General features: G+C 39.2%; 1 protein-coding gene and 1 long non-coding RNA gene across 2 annotated transcripts in view; one reads left to right on the forward strand and one right to left on the reverse strand.

Annotated features, from left to right (window-relative positions):
- Nucleotides 1-23,196, forward strand: part of LOC113961081 — a 521,441-nt gene that overhangs the window by 110,308 nt on the left and 387,937 nt on the right. The window lies entirely within an intron of this gene.
- Nucleotides 17,498-19,640, reverse strand: LOC113961096. The gene is made up of 3 exons (XR_003532198.1): nt 19,540-19,640; nt 19,292-19,330; nt 17,498-17,538 (listed from the first exon to the last, which is right to left on the reverse strand). It is a non-coding gene; the product is annotated as an uncharacterized LOC113961096 (long non-coding RNA).

Here is a 23,196-nt window from a genome sequence, read left to right on the forward strand (position 1 = left end):
TGGTGTTGTTCTGTCTGATTCCTTATTACAGAGATCACTGTGCAGATTGTTAACATTCTGCCTTTGCAAGTAGAAAACATTATGCAAACTCCCTGGACTTGGTAATGGGAACAGCATGCTAATGTTAGTTTTAGTAAAGGCATTTGTGAAGCTTTTAATGAAAACCTTCTCTGAATGTGCTTGCTTCCCATTCAATATTGAATTACAGATCTTTGCTAGTATTAAGACAAATCTGTTTTTAATATGGCATCTTCACTCAACACTAAAGGATGACATTCAGTTGTTCCTAGCTAAAATGTGTGGTCAACTTCTCATATAATTTATTCAATAAATTTTACAGTATTTTCATTTATATTAACTGAATAATTGCCTTTTTTTTTTTTTAGCCAGCCTAATTTGCACAGAATAAGCAACTGCTAGGGAAAGGGAGGTTTGACAGTCTACCTTTGAAAGCAGAAGATTAGTGCTTTAAATCATACTAATTTAAGAAAGAGGTTAAATTTGTTTTGTAAGAGGTCTGCAGCTACAGCCTATGTACTTAATTTGGCTTAACTGTGCTTCAGAGAAGAGCACCTGATCCCTGGCTCCCTCATGTCCTAGGAAAAATGGTGGCATGTGTAAGTTATTTTGCTAGAACAGATGATGTTAATTTCTGTATCTGTCAGCAAGATTAAAAGTAAAATATTTTCTTGCAAGAAGATGTTGAAGGATTTTTTATGCTGGGAAACTGACCTCAGTGATTTCTGCAGAATAAAGTATCTGTGGAATAATAGCCCACAGCTGCTGGCAGTGAGAATTTGATCCAACAGTGACCAGGGGACAAGGATCCAGGAAACCGGTGGTGAGTGACCAGGAGTTCTGAAGCAACTATATGTGTGCCTTTATTTAAAGTTTCCTTCCTTCCTTCCTTTCCTTCCTTCCTTTCCTCTCATTCTCTCTTTTTTCCTCTCCTGAGAAAATTGATGAAGAATTGGAGATCATTGCAATGGTTTAGAAGACTGAAAAATCAAACTGCCTTTAAGCTTTAAAACAAAATGTTACCAGGCTCATGTCTCATTAACACCTTACTTTGTGGAAATGTTTGAAAAGTCCACAGTTCAATGGTTTCAACTACTTTTTACTCAAAAATTAACAATTTGCACAGGTAGTTATCTCCTAAATAAGCTGTGAGTGTGCAATAAGAGACTGATGCCATGCTATTTGTGATTCAGGCTTTGTGGCTGAGTAGGAGGTTAAGCTGATCATGCTTGAATGTTCCCTGGCAAGATCTTAAAAATACAGCCTTGATACTACTTGTCCCCATCCCAAAAGGGAATCATCTGCTCCTGGTGGTGCCTATCTGGCCATCAGTTTACCAGCCACCCTGCATGTACAGCAACATCCTTCATTTTAGGTAGCATGTCCTGCCTATTTTCAGTCCTTTGCAACACGTTTTCAGTTCTCATCTTACAAGTTCTGTGACTGAGTTCCTGTTTACATATTTTCTCATACCACCTCAGTGTTGGCTTAAGTACTAATAAAACCTTTAAAAAACACTCACTCTTGTTTTCTACTTTGATGGTCACTTTACTCTCTTATATACAATGCTTATTGGGCATCATGGTGTTACAAAGGTCCGTATATTGATGTTGCTTACACTGCTGTAGTGTTCTGTTGGGGTGGTTTTTGTTTGGTTTGGTTTGGTTGTTGTTATTTTGTTTTATGGGAAGGTAATGTAGGTATAAGTATAGGTATAGGCCTGGATTAATGCCCTCACAGTTTATTGAGTGACATAGGCCTCACATTTCAGTAGACTGTCCTGGATAAATAACAAGAACTGCTCTGAAATAGTTTGCACAGAACGGCAAATTATGAAAAATCAGCAAAGGAGAAAGGAGGAGTCAGGCGATCCTGACATTTGTCTTTCCAAGCCTTTCATTTTACTGTAATATCAGTTCAAAATAGTCATTGTTCACTAATCTACAAAATAATGAGATAAGGTGGAAAAAAATATTTGAAAGCTTAGGGGGGCGGATGTTTGTTATCTCTTACTCTGCCTTCCATGCTGTTTGAATTTACATCAGGCTTTCCTCTGTATATCCCAACACCGAACTTGCTTATTTATGAAAATGAAAGCAGAGATTCTGGTGATACTCATATCACATCTGAAAGCCAGGATATGAGGGAAACACCAGTACATTGTGTACGGTCAGCCTTACTATTGCTCATTCAGTGGCATCAAATTTCAAAGGAGGATATAACTGCAGTGAAATATAAATCTGATATTTCACTTAACCATAGATCAGGGAAACTTCAGTCCTGTTTTAAAAAGTAAGATAATAATAATAATAATAATAATAATAATATTAATGAGCATTTCAACACCACTAGTTCAAGCATGTTATTTTTTGGCATTAAGCTGATTCTGTGTAGCCTGGTACCCTGTGCTGTTCCACAGAGAGTGTCGACCACCTTGAAACCACCTTTACTTGCAATGACCCAGTTCTCAGTTTCCCTTGTGAGAAACAGTGTGAACCAAAAACCACTCAGATAATCAAATACGCTCATTACATACACATATATACACATTGTGCATGTATATACACCATATATAATATACATTTATGTATTTACACATACACATGCACATGCTAAGTGCTGTGCAGCTGTACAGTAGCGTGCCGCAGTCCGAAAGGGGGGAGGGGAATGGGGCCGCGACACAGCACGGGTCAGGGACACAAAGGTGGGATGCAGGTAGAGTGTTTATTGCAGCGCGCATGTGGGTTTTTATCAGCTCCGGAGGGGAAAGGGCCAGAACATAGGGCAGAGCATGAGACAGACAAACAGGGGAACAAATCAGGATAGGGACACGGGCAAAAGGGGGAGGAGTGGGGGAAGCAGGGAGCAGGCAGCAGGCAAACTCATGGCAAGCCTGGGCATGACCAGGTTGTGCACTGTGTAGTGTGAATACAATGAAACCACATAATAACAGTAAAGTCCATATGACAACTGTAAGGTCCATATAATAAAGTCCTGCCAATTGCTGTATGCTTTTTCCCACGCCTGGAACTGTTCCCATCCTGAATCTTGCTCCTTCACAGTAGCGGGCAGCAACCCTTGCTGTCTTCGTTTGCTTTCAGTTCTGCTCCTAACTCCATGGGCTTTCTTTGCTAATGATGCTAACATTCTTTACTAACTAACGATGTAATTTTTGCTTACTAACAATGTATCCGTTTCTCTTTGCAGCTGTGGAAAGCTTGAATTTTGTTTCTATTTGTTGGCCTCTTACTGCCCAGGGATGCTTTCTCCAGTGTCTTTGTTTACTGATGAATTCATGCTGCTGCTGGGCCTGTTGACACACTGATTATTTTTATCACATTGTTCTAGAGCCTTCACTTGGACCTGTCCGAACTCCTCATTTTCTTTGCTGAGAAATTAAGCCCAACACCTTATAGCTGCTTCTGTCCCCCATTATATTGTTCCTTCCCAAGTTGTGTCTTTCATTTTCTGGTGAATTCATGTCACATGTGGAGATTCCTCCCCAAATTAATCTGATTCTGGCTCCTTTGCTCATTCTCCTTCTCTGTCCTGCAGGGAGGTATGACTATCCTGTAAGCACAGCGTGTGGGCTCCCATCAGAACTACTAATACAGAAATAAATACACGCAACGGTGGATGCATTTGTATTCAAAATTATTGTTTTATAAAACTTAATAATCCCTTCTCTACCTGGTTCTTCAGACCTCCCTTAATGGTTCTATTTTCATCCCTTTCCCTTGATAAATTCATATTACCATCCAAATCAATATTCCTTCATTAGTTATGACTCCATAACTCATCTGACTGTCCTTTTCTTAGGTCTGGAAAGGATATTAAATTGCTAATTATCTTCTATTTTAGTATTGGAAAATATTTTCACACAAATACCAATCTTTTCATGGGAAGGGAGGAAGGTCATGATACAATTATAATCTCACCTAATTTTTTGATACCAAATCAGAATGATCCCTATTTACTACTTTCAGGCATCCCATTTGCTCTGAGGAAACTCCATCATATTATTTTATTGAACCACTTCTGTGCTTACCAAACCTGTGGCCCCTGAATCATTCAGCATTTATGTTTCCAGGTGCTATCACAAATGACAGGGAATTTCCTCTAACAATGTTGGGTAGAAAGTTAACTGATAGAAACTGGTAGAAAGTTAACTTCCATAGTTCAGCTGAGAGGGTTTGTTTCTTCTTTTGCTTCCTCTCTTTCTCCTCATCTTCCAGTTGGAAAAATTTACAGTATTTTTATTTTTTTCCTCTTACCCAGGGTGTAACACTGTGTGAGGCTCAGTGGTAAACATGTACTTCACAGGAAACTTGTTTGCTCACCCTTCATTGCATGTTCCAAAACACTTAGCACAAAGATGATGGAGTTTGTACCCTGCTTGATATGAATCAAATGTAAAATGGAGCTGATTGGTTCCACCATGAGCAGAAAGAGCTCCTGTACTCACTGGTCTCCTAGCACGGATCAGGTCTCCAAGGCTAAATGCAAACCCCTGTGGAAATGCCAGAGAGCAGCTGCCCAAGGGCTGAGCAACCCTGGCATGGCCATCAGGAATCTGTGTCTTATTTTGCAATGGAATGTGGGATGTGAGCTTTTTCCTAACCTTTCTGTGCTGGTTTAAAGGTAAACCAGCAGGAGAAATGAACCCAACTCAAAAGAGATTATAACTCAGAGTTACAATTTAATAAAAATAATACAATAAATACAATTATACAGACAAACAATTGGTTTTAACCCATAAAATCCAGATGTATAACCCAGCACCCTGGGGCACGAACAAAATGGTGTTCATTGGCCCCTGTGCTGAGCCCCACGTGGTCCCCCTGAGTCCAAAGTAAAAGGAAAGGAAAACCTGTTGGTGAGAGTGCTGGTTGCAGTCTGGTCGAGAGTGGTGGTTGCAGTCCAGTCGAGGTTCTGGTCCTCCTCTGGATCCGATGAGTGAGCCAAGAAGTCCCAAGACTCCAGGATTACATACATTCATGTTCGAGTGGGAATGCCCAGTACTTATCCCAGGGCAGAGAGTTCCACAATGGGTGATTGTGAGTCATGAGATATTTTTGGAATCCTTGGTGGCCCATTATCAGACATAACCCCTAAGGCTGGGTGTGGAGGTGCTAATGATTCCCCAGAGGGGAGTCATCACACCTGAGTCATTGGTGTGAGGATAGGAACATCCTCCTACCTCACAGGCTTCTTAACAGCCAGCTTATAGCCTGAAGGGTCAGGTGTGCTCTGGGCAGCTGCTGCAAATGGTCTATTGTTAACAATTCCTGGGAAATGACATAGAGGGTGTAGAATACACAGTCTTACACCCACACAGTGATTAACTGGTCCGGGTTGCTCTAACTAGAACACTTTCCTAAACAGCAGAGACTCTTACTGCAAATTTTAGTTGTATAAACTTTCACTGCTGGGTAATTTTTCATAAACTACCTCAGAGACCGTTTCAGAGGGAACACAGAGGTCAGTATATTAATACTTGCCTGAACAGGCTCCTCATATGAAAACTCAGAGTGACTAAGGTTGTCATAAGGAAAATAAGAATCTGAGATCATGTTTGATTGTCTAATTAGGAATTACTCCGTTCTGCAATTCTGATTATATGTACTGTTGTAAAAGATTTTTATGTTGTTATCCCTCTCTCTGTGTTTTCACACTTGTGAAACAAGGTCTTTCTTCCAAGAATATTAACCACTATCTTCCAAAGGAAAAGCAAATTGCTGGGTTTTTGTTCCCTAACAATTAAAAACAAAAGAGAATAAGTAAATCTGTAGAAATGCCAGATGCAAAAGGCAAATAAAAATAAATGTGAGTTCTGTCAAATATCCCAGGAAACAAAATCACGTTGTCTATAAAAAACTCCATAATTATCCTACAGAAAAAAAACAGAGAGGTTTCATCAGAGGATATTATTGCAACAGTGGTGCACAGAATTATAAGCTTTCAAGCTTCCTACACTTCATGGGCAATACCATTTTTGAACTGTAATGTTGGTTCACAGATGTTGTAAAAATACATAAATAAATAAATAAATAAATAAATAAATAAAAGAAGTCCCCAAAACTCCAAAGCACTTCTAGTTCAACATTTACTAAGAGCCTGAAAAGGACAGGTGTGTAGCTTCATCACAGAGGGTGTGTGAGAGAGGGTCTATTCAGAACTGGGAAAGATGAACTTTAAAATTTATTTCTAATAAGAGGAGTAGTGCTCTACAGATTTAAGCTGCTAAGCTTAGGTGTAGTACATGTGTAACCTATAAATACTGAGATTTTTTAGTTGGAAGGGAAGCTGCTGAAGGTTAATAAGGCTGTCTCCAGGAATGGAAATTAATTTTATAGCACACAGAAAAGCAAAAGTGACATCCCACAAGACCTTTGTAACTGAGACCTTAGTCCATTAAGAACTCTGTATAAACTCTTTGCAAAACTTTACGGAGTAATTCAATAGGAAGTGTTGGTTTTCTTCAAAACTAAAGCTTCTTTGTTTAGGTATAAGACTATTTAAAAAACATATTCCTAGGAGAGAGGTTTTTTGTAAACATGGCTATACATATTCAGAAAATAATTCACATGTAGCCCATAGCTTCTGAGTCTGAGAATATTAATTTAAAAGTTGTAGCTTCATATTAAGAAGCTTCATTCTGTTCCATTAGTGACAACTTTATTGTAGCCAGTATGTTTATTTTCTTTTTCCTGGTGATAGGTTTTTATGTTGTGCAGGCAGCAGTCTCCAAGCACAGAGCTGCTGCCCTGCTCCTTCCACAGTAAAAATTTTATCACCATCTCTTTTCCTGTTGTTTTTCTGTGTATGGCCAAAATAAAATATAGATTAAATTATGAAGAGGTCAGAGGTAGCAAAGGTCTGTCTTTTAGTTTCAACTTCTGTGGTTATAAATTGGTAGACCAAGACAGGAAAATAAGTGGTGCAGTAAATAGAGATTTCTCATCTGATCTCCATTTTCATAGTTTTGTCAAAGTAGAATAATTATGTCCTATGAACTTAGTATTTAACTGGACTTAGTCTATGCATGGTTACTGAAAAAAAGGGCTTAGTAATTTCAGGTACATAAAGCTCTCCTGGCAACCTTCTCCCTGCAACACAGAAAGATTTGAAGGCAGCTGCTGCTGAATAGAATATATCCCAGTTAATAAAGTGAAAATATACAGATGAATTAAAAAAATACAATATGATGAATAAAATGCATCACCAAATAAAATATGGTGAATAAAATAAGAGTTCAACAGCACCTTTCTTTTTACTGGAACAAAAATTACAATTTTTTAGCTCATTTGTTATACCCTATATTGCATTTTGTATTCAGAATATTTTCTTGAAGATCATGACAATGGTTTTGGTCTGATCTTGATTTTGTTTTCAGGTTTTTTTGCTACCTGCAAAGTGGTATGTTGTACTCACACAACTGTGGGTACTCATGGGAGAATTTCAGTACACCCAACACTTTGAGCAGAAGCAGAAGTCTTCAGTCTTCCAGCCTGAAAAGTCTCTGCACTCTGGCAGCTCTCCTCAGCCACAAAGCCCCTATGAAGCTCTAAGTCTCCACTATCCAAGACTAAACAACTCCAGTTACTGAGTTCTGCCCCATAAAACAAGTTGAACACAACATCTTCCATGACACACAATGCAGAATAATATTAAAACTACATTTAATTAGCATAGCAAATGAATTAAACAGGACAACTTCTAGGCAGAGACACTGTGCTGAGTCATGGCCTGTTTAATGGGAAATCATTACTATGCAATTAGTATTTTTGAAAGGCTGTTGTCCTGGCAAGGGAAATCAGTTTGACACTGCCATATTCCCTGATCTTGGGGTATTGGTAAATACATTATTTTCTTTTCCCTGTCAGGGAATTACCAGAAAAGAAACTGGAGACTCAGAGTGTGTAGTTGTAGAGTAATTATTTCCCGCATTACGAGGCTAGGAAACAACAGGCATGAGGTGACTATAATTATGTTATTCTGTCAAGGAATAACAGAATAAAATCCCCATGGATTTTTTAATTATTTTTCCATGACTATCTTGGTAGGTGAACTAAAAACATATTTTTTATTTAAACATACCACTTCTTCCATCTGGGAAAAAAAATAAAAAAAATCACAGACTGAAACTTAGAAATAGAGTTTAATTCCTCCTTGAGCTTATTAAGTAGAAACTTGTTTTGAGTTTTGAATTTCTTTTTGCAAATGTATTATTTGCTGGAATACATTTCCAGCAGAGGGCAGAGGGCAGATTTAGATTACGTGTAAGGAAGAAATTCTTCCCAGTGTGGGTGGCAAGGCCCTGGCACAGGTTGCCCAGAGAAGCTGTGGCTGCCCCATCCCTGGAAGTGTTCAAGGCCAGGTTGGACGGGGCTTGGAGCAACCTGGTCTGTCGAAAGGTGTCTCTGCCCATCACAGACAGATGCAACTAGGTTGTGTTTAAGGCCCCTTCCAACCCAAACCATTCTATTATTCTATGGTTCTTTGATGAGGAAGGCATAACCACAGCAGTGGAGGATGTTACCAGGGTTGTCCCAGTCCCTGCAGCTTTCCAGGTGAAGCGGCAGCCCAGGAGAAGTGATGTGCAGTAAGAAATGACACGTTGTGTGTCCGGCTCCTGGCAGAGCTGGCACACGAGGTGATTCAATCTATTCCCAGGGTGATGCCTTTGAAAAAGCTGCAGCTGGGTCCCCCTTTTCACTCTGGCTGTTTGCTGCTGGTGGCTGCCAGCCTGATCAACTGTGTGTTCGTGCAGTGAACTTAAAGCACAGCCACCTCATGATAAGTGTTCAAGGTGGAATACTTTCTTCTAAGTGCAGTTAAAAATTCTAGGATATTCTAATGAATGAAAGTATATTTTTCAAGTTTGTGAGAGGAATGGGAAAGAAATACAGAAACATTAACTTATATTTACTCAATCTGACATATCACATTTCTCTGAGTAAAAAGAGCTGCATTTTATAAAAACATTACAAAGGGATTGAAATGCAAGTGACTCCATGTTAGAGATGCGTATCCCTTATCTGAATGTGGGACATGATTGTAGAAGAAATGGATTCACCTCACTGTTTGTATAAACCTAACTGAATGGTAGGTATATTTTGCTGTCACAATTTTTGTTCCCAGATAACCATGTATATTTTTATAAAAAAAGCTCTATAAGGTTCTTTCACTAAAATGTTCTGATTTTATTGGTAGCAATGAAAGAAAAGTTCTGGACTCACTGATTATGTGAAACCAAGACCTGAGATGTGCATGGTTCTTTAACTTGGACAACTCTTTAGTTGCCATCATTTCTCTACCTTTTCTTCATTATCATTTTGGCCAAGAAACGTGCTTCTAAATGCATCAATGAAAGGGGAGGATGTTGCCAAATACATGCCCTGTGGTTTATCCTTTCTTTCCTCTCCTTTCTTTTTCCTAAACAGGAACGTTGTCTCTGATGTTGTTGCTGTTACTTACTTTCCTAGTATCATAACATGCTAAACATTCAACCCCTGCAGGTTTCCCATAGATGCCATTTAATCTTAAAGATTCGTGCTGCTTAGAAATTTACTTTCCTGAATTATCTTTTAACTTCTTTGTAAGATCTTTGGAGGCTAAACCTCTGTCTCTGCTGGAAGGATAATACAGCAGGGCTCAAGCAAAAACATTGATATTTGAAGTCTAAATTGTCTATTTAATAGACAACAAATCTCAATAGCTACGGTATGGTTAAAAGCTCTTATGAGGGAAACTCTCTTAGAATCTGTAGGATTCTGATCTGCATCTTTTCTCTAATCTTTTGCTTTGCTTCAAACATTCCCCAGGATACAGATGCAATGGGTGCAATGTGAAGTGGGGCTTGTGGTAAGCTGTCAACATCCCAGGTCCCTCAGTGTGTTTTAGTGATGGAGACTTCTTTCTTCTCAGCCTTGGGTCCACTATGGCTTATTTTTGTGCTTATCAGTTTCTTAGCAAAATCTACTTGGACTTTTTTGGTTGGTAACTATTATTGGTTCCCAGTAATTCAATCTTCCTGATTCTGTTTGTCATTGCCAAAACTGGCTTTACCTAAAACACATGAGACTGTGCCCCTCTAGTGACCACTATGATCTATGTGTAAAGGCCTTTGGTCCCATCTCTGCACTCTGACACACAACGTCTTAATGTACAGGCACAGACAGTTCAATCCACACAGAACAAGTACTTGTTATCATTATAAACCAAGAAATACCTAAACCAAATAGAGTTCACAGTTACCTTGAAAAAGGTGAAACAGCTTAAAAAAGCTTAAAAAGATTCCAATAGCTTAAAAAGCTGAAACAGCTCAGGCCACAAAAAGGCCCGGGTGTCCTGAGACCCTGCTCTGCCAAAACTTGTGTTTGTTGGGCTGCAGTTTCATGTCCAATTTTGCATGCACAACCAAGCAGAGAATGGAAATAATCTAAGCAGGAGGGCATGTCCCTTATGAGTCCTGGATCAGAACAACAGAGAATTAAATCATGTAAGAAATACCTTTCATCATTTTACTTGGACCTGCTGGGGTTTTTTGTGTTAGTTTGTGGGGTTTTGTTCTTCTTTTTTTTTTTTTTTTTTTTTTAAGAGGAGAAAAATAGCATTCCCACATTGAAAATAAATATCATACATTAGTGTACCTGCCTACTGTGAAGTTTAGTGAAGTCACTGGGAAATATTGCACAATAACACTTGTTTATTTCTAAATATGGTGGCAGCTCTGGAGACTGAAGGAAAATTATTGAATGAGGAACTTCTTTCAAACTGTGGCAAATATCTGCTCCTGCAAACTTAACCTCCACAGCCTCTCAGCCTTTTTTCTTGCTAATTATCCAAATTCATTTAAGCTGCTCCTTTCCCATAAGTTGTCTTGATCTTACAAAAAGCAAGCTTATTATTACAGTCATTTCAGTGGCATCAGACAAGAGTAAGTTGGAGACTTTATTGTGTTCACTGTAGTCACAGAAGCTTATGTTGACACCTCCATTCTTAGGATTTGCCAGGAGTCTGTGGTTTTATCTGAACACTGCTGAGAAATATAATAGCAGGCATTTGATATGCAGACTTCTTAGACAGGATAAACATTTAGCAGTTGGATTCCTCTTTTTTGGAGAAAAATTGTCAAAGTAACTGGTTTGTTCAGGCTTTTCTGTGTTGTATCGATGATCTGCTCATTCTGCACAGTTGTAACATCAGAGTGTAAACTCAGGTCTGAATGGTCTTTCTACCACCTTCTCAAAGCAGAGTTAGATGCTGATGCTGATCAAAACAGGCTGCTCCAGGTTTTGTCTCATCACCCCTTGAAGAACTCCCAGGCCTCAGTACTGCCTGGCAGTCCTCAGGGCAGGACGGTTTCTCTTTACATTCAACTTGTCTCCAGTTCCAACTGCCTTCTCTTGCTCTCCTGCCAGATACTGTTGTGAGAAGCCCATCCCTGCCCCATGGACGACACGCTGACACAATGATTGATTTCATGAGATTCTGGAAGAGTCTTTTGGACTGAGTGGTTTAAAGATGCCTTGTCATCTGTTCCTCTGTGCACTGGTTTTCTTAGAAGAATCAAAATGCACTACCTAGAAAATCTCTTCCAAATTCATGTTCAAGATCTTAAAATAATGCCTGAATTATGAATGATCCACCTCAGCATGATGGGACTTGTCTTTCTTTAAACACAGTGTGACGTCTCTCCCAAAGAATCATCCTAGCAACTTAATTAGAACAAATTTTCTAATGAATAGATAAAAAAAAAAGAGAACACAGGAGTCCAGGAAATACGTGACATTTTCCTTCATGTTTCATGGCCCTTGTTTCCCACTCGTCTATATGTTTCTTCATCTAGAAAAGCTGATTTCTGAAGACCCCCCTCTCTAAGCTCTGTGAGTTATGAACTTTCTTTCAGAGCAATGCATGAACTCTTGAGCTGTGCCCTACAAGAGATGTGGAAGCAGGAGGTTGAAAAGTGGATTGTGTATTCAACAATAATTGGGATGCCGAATCACATCTCTAGTATCGTTATGGTTGCATCAACTTTTTCATCCTTCACTTTGTCTAAGAATGAGAAGTTACCCTTAGGTGTGTTTTAAGGATACTGAAATTTTAGAAGTACATTTATCTTGTGTATGTCAACATGACCGTTTTCTAATTTTCTATGATACTGGTAGAATTTAATTTCAGTTCTAAATACCATAAGGCAAATAATGAATTTTACAGCTCAGTGTTTGAGCCAAAAACAGGTTTAAAGGTTTAAAAATTGGATGGAAATAAAAACTCTTTAAGCTGTGGTATATGATTTCAGACTACAATTTTTTTCTAAAAATTACCCCTTTACCCTTTAAAAATCATGTATGAAGAATATAATTCAATTTATAGGCCTGAAAACTTTAACTTTTAAATAGTATTGATATTTCATATCTTTCTTCCCCCCCCCTTACACTGTTCTGTAAATTTTGAATTACAATTTTTACTACTTTGAAACTACAGTTCTAGTGTTTTTCCTATTGGTGAATGCTTACCAGTTCCTAAATAAAGAACAGACAATTCGGACAGTGAAATATATTTCTTGTAAATATATTCTTTTTCACTAGTCTCTTGATATTACCTGCAACAGGGGGAACCTTAAAACAGTCCATACTGATTTATTTTTGAGAGGCTGTTATAAATTATTAATATTTTCAGTATATCTGTAATATGTTTAGTGCTGTTTGCTAAAAGAGAAGGATTTTTGTGCATTTCTTTAGCTAGGGAAAATGAGAATCTTGCAAGGTTCTAGGAGTTGTTACAGTTAAATATACAATGTTTAAAAAATAAAGAAATGTTGAGGGCAACATCTAGCAGTTAGGGCATGATGGTTTTTCTCAGTGCACCTACAAGCTACGAAATAGCCTTTGGAATACTGAAACATCTTTTACTTTTTACTATTGACAATAACTCTTGAGTTTGGTTTTGTGTTTGTTTTTGGTTTTGGGTTTTTTTTCTCCCCTTAAACACTTTGTCAACTGCTGAATTAAACAAGCTTTCTTGTCCTCCTGTCCTTTCACTCATTTTTTCCTCTATTCTAAACTAATTCCATGCTTCCTCCTTGAGCTGTCCAGGAGACACTTTTCCCTCAAACACCCTTTAAATCAAGTGTGTATGATAAAAAGTAAGATAATCAGTGGAAGCTGGAACAGATGAAACAAATCCACAGCTGAACACCCTGTTATGTACCTTGTACTGTGGCACTGCCAGTTCATTTTCTTGACTCAGCAAAACAGTTTCAGAATCTCAAGTTGTGGACCAGAAAATGATTATGAAATCACAATGAAAGATGCAACCTAGCTACTTTTCCAAGAATGCTGTTGCTGTTTTGAACTGACAGGACTTTCTTTATTCCTTCATCTACAAATACTCAAGTTGGTTTTTGAAGCCACTACAGTCACCAAATGGACTTGGTACTGGACTCTGATTCCAGACAGTTTTCTGACCAATACAGTCCGAGAGTTATATTTGGGATTGGCTCAAACTTTGCTTTAAATCTTCCCTATGAAGAAACTCCACTAAGTTATAATTTTGGATTTATGGTGCATTTGAGATTAGTGGTCATGAACAATACAGCATTTGTTTATCACAGTGAGACCAACCGCAAGGTAACAATCTGTGTTCCTTTGCTGCACAGGAGCTACACGAGCCAGGAAACACTGGCAACTGTGCCTGAGAGGGCACAAGATGTTTGTAATGGCTTTAATGAGGGCTACAAGGGATAAGCTTCATTAAGCACTTGTCACAGCATTTGCTGTCTGAACCAATACTGCTGTTTGACATCTCCATTAACATGTTCTGGCATTTTAATGCTAACGTGCATATCCATCTTCATACATAGTTTTCCTCTTTCCTTGTGTCAAAATAGCAATTAATTTCCAGCCTACCACTGACAGCAAGACAAAGTTCAAGCAGTGTTTTATAAGTGCCCAGAAATGCTGAGTAGTTAAGTTGAAGTGTTAGTGCTTGACATTGATTTATATCTGCTTCATGCAAAACCTGCCATTTTCTCATTAAAAATTGAGCTTTACTGGTTGCATGCTATTTTCTCTCTGAGTATTGCTTTGTTACTTTGCATGAATTGGTTTGCCATGAATATGTCACACTGAGATTTCAAATACTGAGTTCTTTTCAGTATGAGTTGAGAAGAGCAGAAGGGGGAGGCTTAATAAAGGAAAAAGAAAATACAAATACTGTTGCCAGGTCACTGATAAAGGAAATTTTCCGTGTATTAAACAACTTAATTTTCCAGATTCTTATGTACCTTTTATATGCTTCCATACCTGATGTACATTAGGTGATACAATTAACATCATTCCTCTTCCATACATTCCCCAAAAGAGGATAAAATTTGTCTTGATGAAGAGTATCTTCTGCCTCTGGCTCTTGGCCTTGAAGAAGACACATAAGTTGCTTTATTAGAAGTACTGGTATCTTCCAACCTTAAAAAATATCCATATTTCTTTTCTCCCTCTCTAATCTTCTTACTAGCTCTTTACCTCCAGTTATGAAAGTTCAACCAACATAAACATACTCTATGACCTGAACAATTGATACTACTTGAATTCAGTCTCTCTGCTACCACTGAGCCGAACATCCTTTGACTAATTTATTTAGGTATCCCTTTCTAAGGAAATAAAGCAAGTGTTCTCCTTGCATTTCAAGGACTTTAAAATCTCAGCTGCTAAAATGCTGTGCTAGAGCTCAGTTCCTTTGCCATGGGGAGTTTAGTTATTGGTTTGAATGGAAGAAGAATAAGAACGTGTCTGGAGGCAGGACAAACATTATTAGGAAGGCATCTAGTGTAGAAGAAGTATGCAAAACCATTTGGCATATCTCCATTTATTTAATGAAAAGAAAATCAGTTTCTGAGAATTGGAAAGCATGTGATCTTATCCCTCAACAATGATTCCATAACAGCTGTGTATGGCTCTGCTTTCTCAGCTATAATTATTATTTCACCTTATATTGAGAAATCAATTGAAAACTTACCTGGAGTTTTGTTTAGGGATTGAAGGGTAAAGCCAGGTCTAGCAGTAAAGGATGGAAGTTTGTTACTGAAAAACTAGGATTTATGTTTATGCAGAATTGCTTTTGTCACTTGAGGATTTATAAGTCAATTAAACAAAATTAATGAGACAAATCACCATATTCACTCATAGCTGACCCCACTGAAGCATCAAAGCTGAATGATCCTGTTTGTTTGGGAAGCACAATGTACAACAGAGGAAAACCAAAGCAAGTGCATATGTTTCTTGGAACTGAGGAATGTGTCTCATCTGATTTCTACACCAGCCTACCAATAACTCCTCCACAAATGCCACTCAATGGCTCGTTATTTAATTCCTTTACTCTGTATTATACAGACAGGATTTAATGGGAAATAATACATCATGGTGCTTGGAGTTACTAGCAATGGTGTTATTTGGTGGCAGTTTGGTCAGTGCACTCAGCAGGAGCTGTAGAGACATTCTCTCTGAAAGAGTTTTCAACACCATGAACACCTTGTGTAATCTGTGCTGGGTTATAGTTAAGTTCATGCTGTTAAGAAAAAGTCAGCCTTGATACTGTGTGAAATCATTTTATTTTTATAATATGATTGACTCTGAAACTGATACAGATACTCACCTTGCTCCACAAGTCAAGACTTTTTCTGTTTTAATATCTTTATTGATGATCTAGATGAGGGCATTGAGTGTACCATTAGCAAATTTGCAGATGACACCAAGCTGTGGGGGAGTATTGATCTCCTAGAAGGCAGGAGGGCTCTTCAGAGGACCTGGACAAGCTGGAGAGTTGGGCTGATTCCAGTGGGATGAGGTTCAACAAGGCCAAGTGTTGGGTCCTCCACTTGGCCACAACAACCCCCTATAGGCTGGGCACAGAGTGGCTGGAGGGCAGCCAGGCAGAAAGGGACCTGGGGCTACTGACTGACAGGAAGCTGAACATGAGCCAGCAGTGTGCCCAGGTGGCCAAGAAGGCCAATGGCATCCTGGCCTGGATCAGGAACAGTGTGGCCAACAGACCCAGGGAAGTGATTCTTCCCCTGTACTCAGTGCTGGTGAGGCCACACCTCGAGTACTGTGTCCAACTCTGGGCCCCTCAGTTTAGGAAGGATGTTGAGGTGCTGGAGCAGGTCCAGAGAAGAGCAACAAGGCTGGTAAAGGGACTGGAGCATAAGTCCTGTGAGGAGAGGCTGAGGGACTTGGGGTTGTTTAGCTTGGAGAAGAAAAGGCTCAGGGGAGACCTCATCACTCTCTACAACTCCCTGAAAGGAGGCTGTAGCCAGGTGGGGGTTGGTCTCTTCTCCCAGGCAACCAGCAATAGGACAAGAGGGCATGGTCTTAAGCTGTGGCAGGGGAGGTTTAGGTTGAATATTAGGAAAAAAGTTTTTACAGAGAGGGTAATCAGGCATTGGAATGGGCTGCCCAAGGAAGTCGTGGATTCTCCATCCCTGGAGGTTTTTAAGATGAGACTGGATGTGGCACTTAGTGCCATGGTCTAGTAACCATGGCAGTGTTGGATCAAGGGTTGGACTTGATGACCTCAGAGGTCTTTTCCAACCTGGTTGATTCTATGGTTTTATGATGTTCTGTTGAAAGTTTGGATGGCATCAGAGTTGGTGGATGACACTTGACCAGTGTCAGGCTTTGATGGATACAGTATTGGGTCAGTTATTCCAAAAGTCTCCAGGGAGTTTTAGGTCTATGTGATAGGTTAATAAGATCAGCACCCAGGTCTCTTCCAGAATGCTCCCCTTCCAAATTGATGTAGATGTGGAAACAAAGTGCAGGGAATACGCGTGTATAGTATGAGTTAAATTAAATAACTGTGAACAAGAAGGTGCATAATTTATTTCTTAAACATTTTCTACATAGGAAGCAGAAGTCAGAAAACATCTATATTGAAAGAATCTTAGTCAGGAGGAATCTTAGTCAGGTCTGTGCTTCATGAAGTTCTAGGGAAAAGAATTATGTATCAGTGCAGGATGGGGACTGATACATGCCAGCAACATGCAGTTGTTTGGTTATGTACCTCAAATACTTAGAGAAGCAGGATACGTCTGACACCAACCACTCCAACACAAAGTAGCATTTTAGCACAGACATTCCTGAGAGTGTGGCTGGGGGATCCTTCTTTCCGGTGCTATGCCCCTTTGTAACATTCACCAACTCATAAGTCTCTGTGTGACTGTGCCGTATGGCTAATGCTGTTTTAAATGCAGATCCTGGCATTTAATACAATTAAGTGAAGTGTCAGTACACAAACAATTTACAACAAGATTATCCCTAGGGCTCAAAACCTTTAAGTAATTGAATGAAATAGCAAACCGAAAACAATAATAAATGTGCACAGAAGTTTGACAAGGAGACGGCAGATGCAAATAAAATTGAGCGAAGAAGCCCATTGCTGATGAAATACTGCCAACTGGAGGGAAGCTGCCTGCCTCCAGGGAGCTGTTGGGATGTTGATGTATAAATTAATGTGCTGCAGAGAAACAAAAAGAATAGGAACAACTATTAATGGAATACAACAAATACTTGGCATCTGAGTTTTGATCAACTTGAAAGGCAATTACTTGTTCTTGAGTATGTGAAATTGCCTACAGCATGATTTGGGAATGTTCCCTGAGGTGCACTGCTCCTCTGAATAAAGCTGTCCAGGAAGGAGTGTTTAATTGGTACAATTTCTTTCATGCAAATATATGATATTTGGTCCCATTTGCACAAGCTTCTCAGCTTCAGGGTGGACTTTCTGGTTGTTCACACTAGCCTGCTGTATCTAGGGTACCTCTTGGGTAAGTGCTCATACTGAAAGTTCCATACAACCTGCTTTCTGCTCTGGGGCTTTTACTTGGTTGCAAAATCTACCACTTTTTTTTTTTTAATAATTATTTTTCTGTGTGTGGGTGACTTTCAGCTGAAACTCTCTCGTGTGTCCCACTACTGGCAGGTAAGGTCTCCTTGCAGTGTAGGAAAACAAACTTTTTAACTCTCTTTGATCTGCACACAGCTATGTCACTGCCTTCACTTTTTCATCTCACATGCTTAGACATTTTTTCCTCCAACCCCTGTGATAACCAATATAGCCTTAGGTGATGCTGGTACGATGGGCATGCAGCACCCAAACTGTTCTTGCTTTTAGATAACTTGTTCTAACCACAGCACCATGAATAGTAGAAGTTGAAGAAATAAATGTACATTTTTCTGAACAATTTATCTGGATTTATGTAACAGTTCGTTAGGATACATGCCCGGAATAAAACAAGTGCACAGATATTCATACACACAAAACATCTTTATTACAGTGAAAATAGTAATAATAATAATAAACTTAGTGAAAGAACCAAAAACTAAAGAGATACAAAATAACTACCTTATCGTGTGTTCTTAAAACAAATACTACGAACAGCATACAATACGGTGTAATCTTAACTAATAAAAGGGATGCCAAAAAAGGGATCTTAACACTACATTATGGATAACATGATATTGGTTAGTAAAGGGGAAATTAAAGGAAAAATACTATGATAGTAAAAGGGAACAACTTATTCAATAATAAAGGGGAATTAAAGGGACACTAAAAGGACTAAAAGGTTAAAAAGTTAGTTCTCTCGGTTGCTTCCTATCAAAAACTGTGCTTACCCACACAGACAGGCCAGGGCTACCAGGATCTGCAGCAGCTGGTCAGTACCCATGCTTAGCGGGCGTCCCCGCGGAGCAACACAGTCTCGATGGTAGGATGAGTATCGCTCCCCTCAGCAATCCTGACACCCCATATTTATCAGTTCCACATTATACTACGTAGGGCCAGTACGTAGTATAAGGTGATGTCTGAATGGCAGCCAAACACTGCCTAATCATTACCTAATGGCAACGGTCTGTGCATGCCCTACTTGTGGGGGCAAGGGGCGAGCGACCCCTGCCCACATAATCTTCCTCCCACCATCATCTTTCTCACCCCTATGTATGACCTCTACTATTGTGTTTCAAGGGTAGATGTATCTATCTTGCAATATGTAGCAAAACCAAGGAAGAAACTCAGCTCTGATAATAGGGGATATCAGGCTGACTTGCTAAAAAGCACAATGGACCTTACAATTAGCTTGTGCCATGAAGTTACATTGTACCATACTCTAGATGGTTTCACATCCTAATATGATTCCTTTCTCACGCCTCTATGCTCCATTGATCATCTAATTCAAAAGTACTCCCCTTACAACTTGGTATTCAGAACTTACCTTGCTGATATAAGTGAGAAATCCCTGGAAAACTGATTCCTGCCAAACGAATAAAAAGTAGTTAAATTTTGCATATATTTCTCAGATTCCTTGGCTACAGAATGGGAAAGAGAATCTTAAACATATTCTCCCTTCTTACAGGTGTGGTATAATCTAGTGTGGGAACATCTAGACTCCAAGCTTTACTCTCAAGTAACTAAAAATAGTTGCTTAGGAGGTACAGTCCCATCAAGAAAAGTGAATCTTACCTGCAACAACACATACGGAGTATCCATGCTTTTGAGTTCAGTGGATTCAAAACAGAGGTTTGAAAACTGCTCACCAACACTTAGGTGGCCATCTTGGTCTCTGGATTTTGGAGTGTGGGAGGAGAGAATATAAAGTCCCTTACACTTTGCCTTGCACAAAGCAACAAAGCAAAAAGTCACTGCCCTGAAAATGCACATCAGTTTTGAGATTAAAAAAATAATTCACTTGATGTGAACTTCACATGCAACTTCTGCCTCTTCCTCTTCTTGCTCATTTGGGTTTGTTTCGTCTGTGAACACTGTTTCAGGTTCTAGACCCGCCCCTCCCTGACTCTAAAATCTCTCTGTACATTCCCCAGCCTTCATTGAATATGTCTATGAACTGGTCCATGTGATGTCTGCACAAGTCTTGTAAAACTGAAGCTGTGACATCCTTGTTTGAGTCACCCTGTCTCTTCACATGCTGCTCAGGTCTGCCAGGATTTCTGTCCTCCCTCAAGTGAGCTGAGCTGGTGGAAACGTGCCAAGGCCAGGTACTTCAAGCAGAAGAAATTCTCATAATCTATGACCATTTAAGCCTTACTGTCTCTCTTCCAAGGGGAAACAGCATTTGTTTTCTGAGTAGCTCCAGGAGGACTAAATGTCATGGTGAAATATTGTAGTGAGGACTGTGGCAAAAGAACAAGACTGGGATTAAGGGGAGCTTTCAGTAATTATTACATCTCATTCTGATTGCTTCAGTGGTAGTTCAGTCAACTGCCTAAGGTATCTCAGAAATGATTTTGAAATGCTATTCTAAATGGTGTGGACTATTCCTCATCCAGATGAGTGTCTGTGAGCCTGTGTGTTTATGAGGCACAGGAGCATGCGAGACAGACAGACGAATGCTGCAGAGCTGCTGGGGTTCGGGTGTTTCCTTGTGCATCCCTCAGCTTGCTGGAAAAACTTCTTGCCTACCACTGGAAGATAATCTCCCTTTTCTTATGCAGGAATACCAGCTTGGCCATCTGGATCTTGCAGCTCGTATCAAGGAAAGTACAGGGGACCTGGGCATGTCATAGATGCAAAACCTCCCTTCATATGTTTTCTGTGTCCTTCAGTAAAGAATGTCTTCTTATCAGGGCAACCTGAAAACATTCTCCACCTAAGCCAAAGTAAAAGAAAACAAAAAAATGAAGGCATCTGTTATCAGTATTCAGGATAGAGAAATCGTGAACACTTGCAAAAGGCTTGCAAAAGGAGAAGACAAAGCAGAGTTTACTCTGTCAAATCTTGGGAAAAAAGTGTGCTTCCTTATGCATTTAACTCCTTTCCAGGCATCCACCTGCCAGGGGTTTTACCTTTCTGCATACTTTAGGCCATGAGAAAGCAAAGCAAACCAACCGATCCGACAAACAAACACCAAATCAAACCAAGCGTAGGCGGAGAATCTTGCTTCCATAATCTTTCTCTCCTTTGACAAAAGACAGTTTAAATCTCTTTTTGAATGTAAAAGAATATTGAAAGTAGCAAGATTCAATTCTCACCTGAATAAAAAAGAAAGGAGGACATTTTAGTGTGGGGAGAATTTGGCCTTGACCCTTTGGCAAAAAAACATTGGTATTTTACTTTCCTGGAAATATCACTTCTAGATGTCTTGTCACACTTGATGCTGGATCAGTCAAATAACAGCTCCTTGTTTGCTGATGAATACAATCACCCTTTATGAGAAGCATTTCTTTATTTCACTCCTGTACTGGAACTCAGGGGAGTTAATTCATTTGTCAGTCAACACAAACATTAAATTATGGATTCAGGCACTGAGAAGCAAAGGCAAAAATTTCAACACTCCTCCCCCTTTCCCAGGCTCAGTTTCAGCCCAGACACTGTCATCCCTCATGCCTGGGCCCCACTCCCATCATTTTCCCTGCATGTTAACACTTAAAACTTCTAGCTTAAATTGAAGGAAAGAGGGATATAATTCTCAGGGTATTTCAGTACGTGGAGAGAAATGGGTGAAAAAGAGCACAAACCATTTTCTCTGAACTTCTGCTGTTTATGGGAACAGATATTTCGCAAATTCAGAGGCCTGAAACACACTCAGCACTCCCAGGTATTAGCTGAGGACTACTGTGTGTGCTTCTGTAAGGCCAACACACAAAATTACCATTGTTAAGGTCAGAGCAAGGAAATTGTTTAAGAATTAGGCAAATCTATTGGACAAAATTGTTTTGAAAATAGAGGGTAAACAAAAAAAAATTAGCAGATAGCACAGTAAATGATGGAAATTGCAATCAAATATATTACTTTAGGCAGGCTAGAATACAAGGTTGATGTTTTATTCTGAGATTTAGATCTTAATTGTATTTGTGCAGGACAAAATTTGCATATTCCTTTACAAGGAGAAGGAGGTGGGAATGCTTTGAGAAAGGAGGAGCATAGGCCATTTGCCATGACAAAGCAGTGTCTGTGGTTGCTGGGCTCTCACATATGCCCAGCCTTCTGCCACACTGACAGTCTGATTCTAGGTATGAACCCAGTGGAGAGCAATAACCACCCTCAGATAAATGGTGGAAAAGGGAAAATGCTTGCTTAGGTGACCTGATGTTTTTATAATAAATGTTTGCCTGACCATGAAAGAATAAGAAAAAAGATGAAAATTTTAAAACACCATTTGTAGGAGCTGGGAAAAAAAAAGGGAAGAACAGTGGAGCTGTTATCTTCCTCTGGTCTGAAATCAACACTACAGTTTTCAAAGTTCAATTTGAAATCACTGGCATTCTGGATAGTTTAATTCTTTTTAATCTGTTTAATTTATTAGCATCAATATTTCACTGGAAGCCCAGCACAGGCAAGCATGTGTTCACCTGGGTAGGTCTCATCACAGAACCACAGGAAACGAGGGTGTTCAAACCCGCCTTGTGGAGCATTTGATTCCAAACCTGTCTTCTTCCGCACTGCCTGGAAACTGTTGGGTTTGCAGTGACAGTATGGCTCTAATACTCATCTCATATCTCATCCATAACCTAAACATAAAAACATATTGTATGCACAGTCTTATGAATCTGTTTACAAGGAAACAACACTTTCCTTTAGAACCAAAATCACCGCTAAATGCTTCAGAAAATACTATTACTCATTTGATGTCTCTTCAGGGAACACATAAAATATCTCCATTACTAAATATATTAGTTCCACTGTACTTATCTGAAAATTATTGCTGTGTTTTGCAATAATTATAACAGCAGAAGATTGGCTCAGTGATTGATTTCCCATTTACTTGATGATTACAGTGTTTGAAATGGTTGTTTCACGTGACATGTGTTCTTGATTTTCTAAGGCTTACTTCTTTGTTTCTTTCTGCTTCAATCTTTTTATCTTTTTTTGTTATTCCTTTCATTGCCACCAAAAATGTTGGGCCTTTTGTCCTTTGAACTTGTTGAGACAGATGGGCATGCTTTTGTTTTAGGCTGTTAAAATGTTATAATTTTTAATGTTTCCCAGAAAACACTTTCCTATACATGTTTCCTACCCAAGTCTAACTACTAGACCTAAAACAAAACAAAAACAAAAGGCTGTACAGAAAGAAAAAAAAAAAAACAAAACAGGAGTATAGTCAGCCCCTGGTTAGTAATGTGGAAATTTTTGCCAATATGTCACAGAAAATAATATTTTCAT

The sequence above is a fragment of the Neopelma chrysocephalum genome, unplaced genomic scaffold (assembly GCF_003984885.1).
Source record: "Neopelma chrysocephalum unplaced genomic scaffold, ASM398488v2 Primary Assembly neopelma1_97034, whole genome shotgun sequence".
NCBI classification, from domain to species: domain Eukaryota; kingdom Metazoa; phylum Chordata; class Aves; order Passeriformes; family Pipridae; genus Neopelma; species Neopelma chrysocephalum.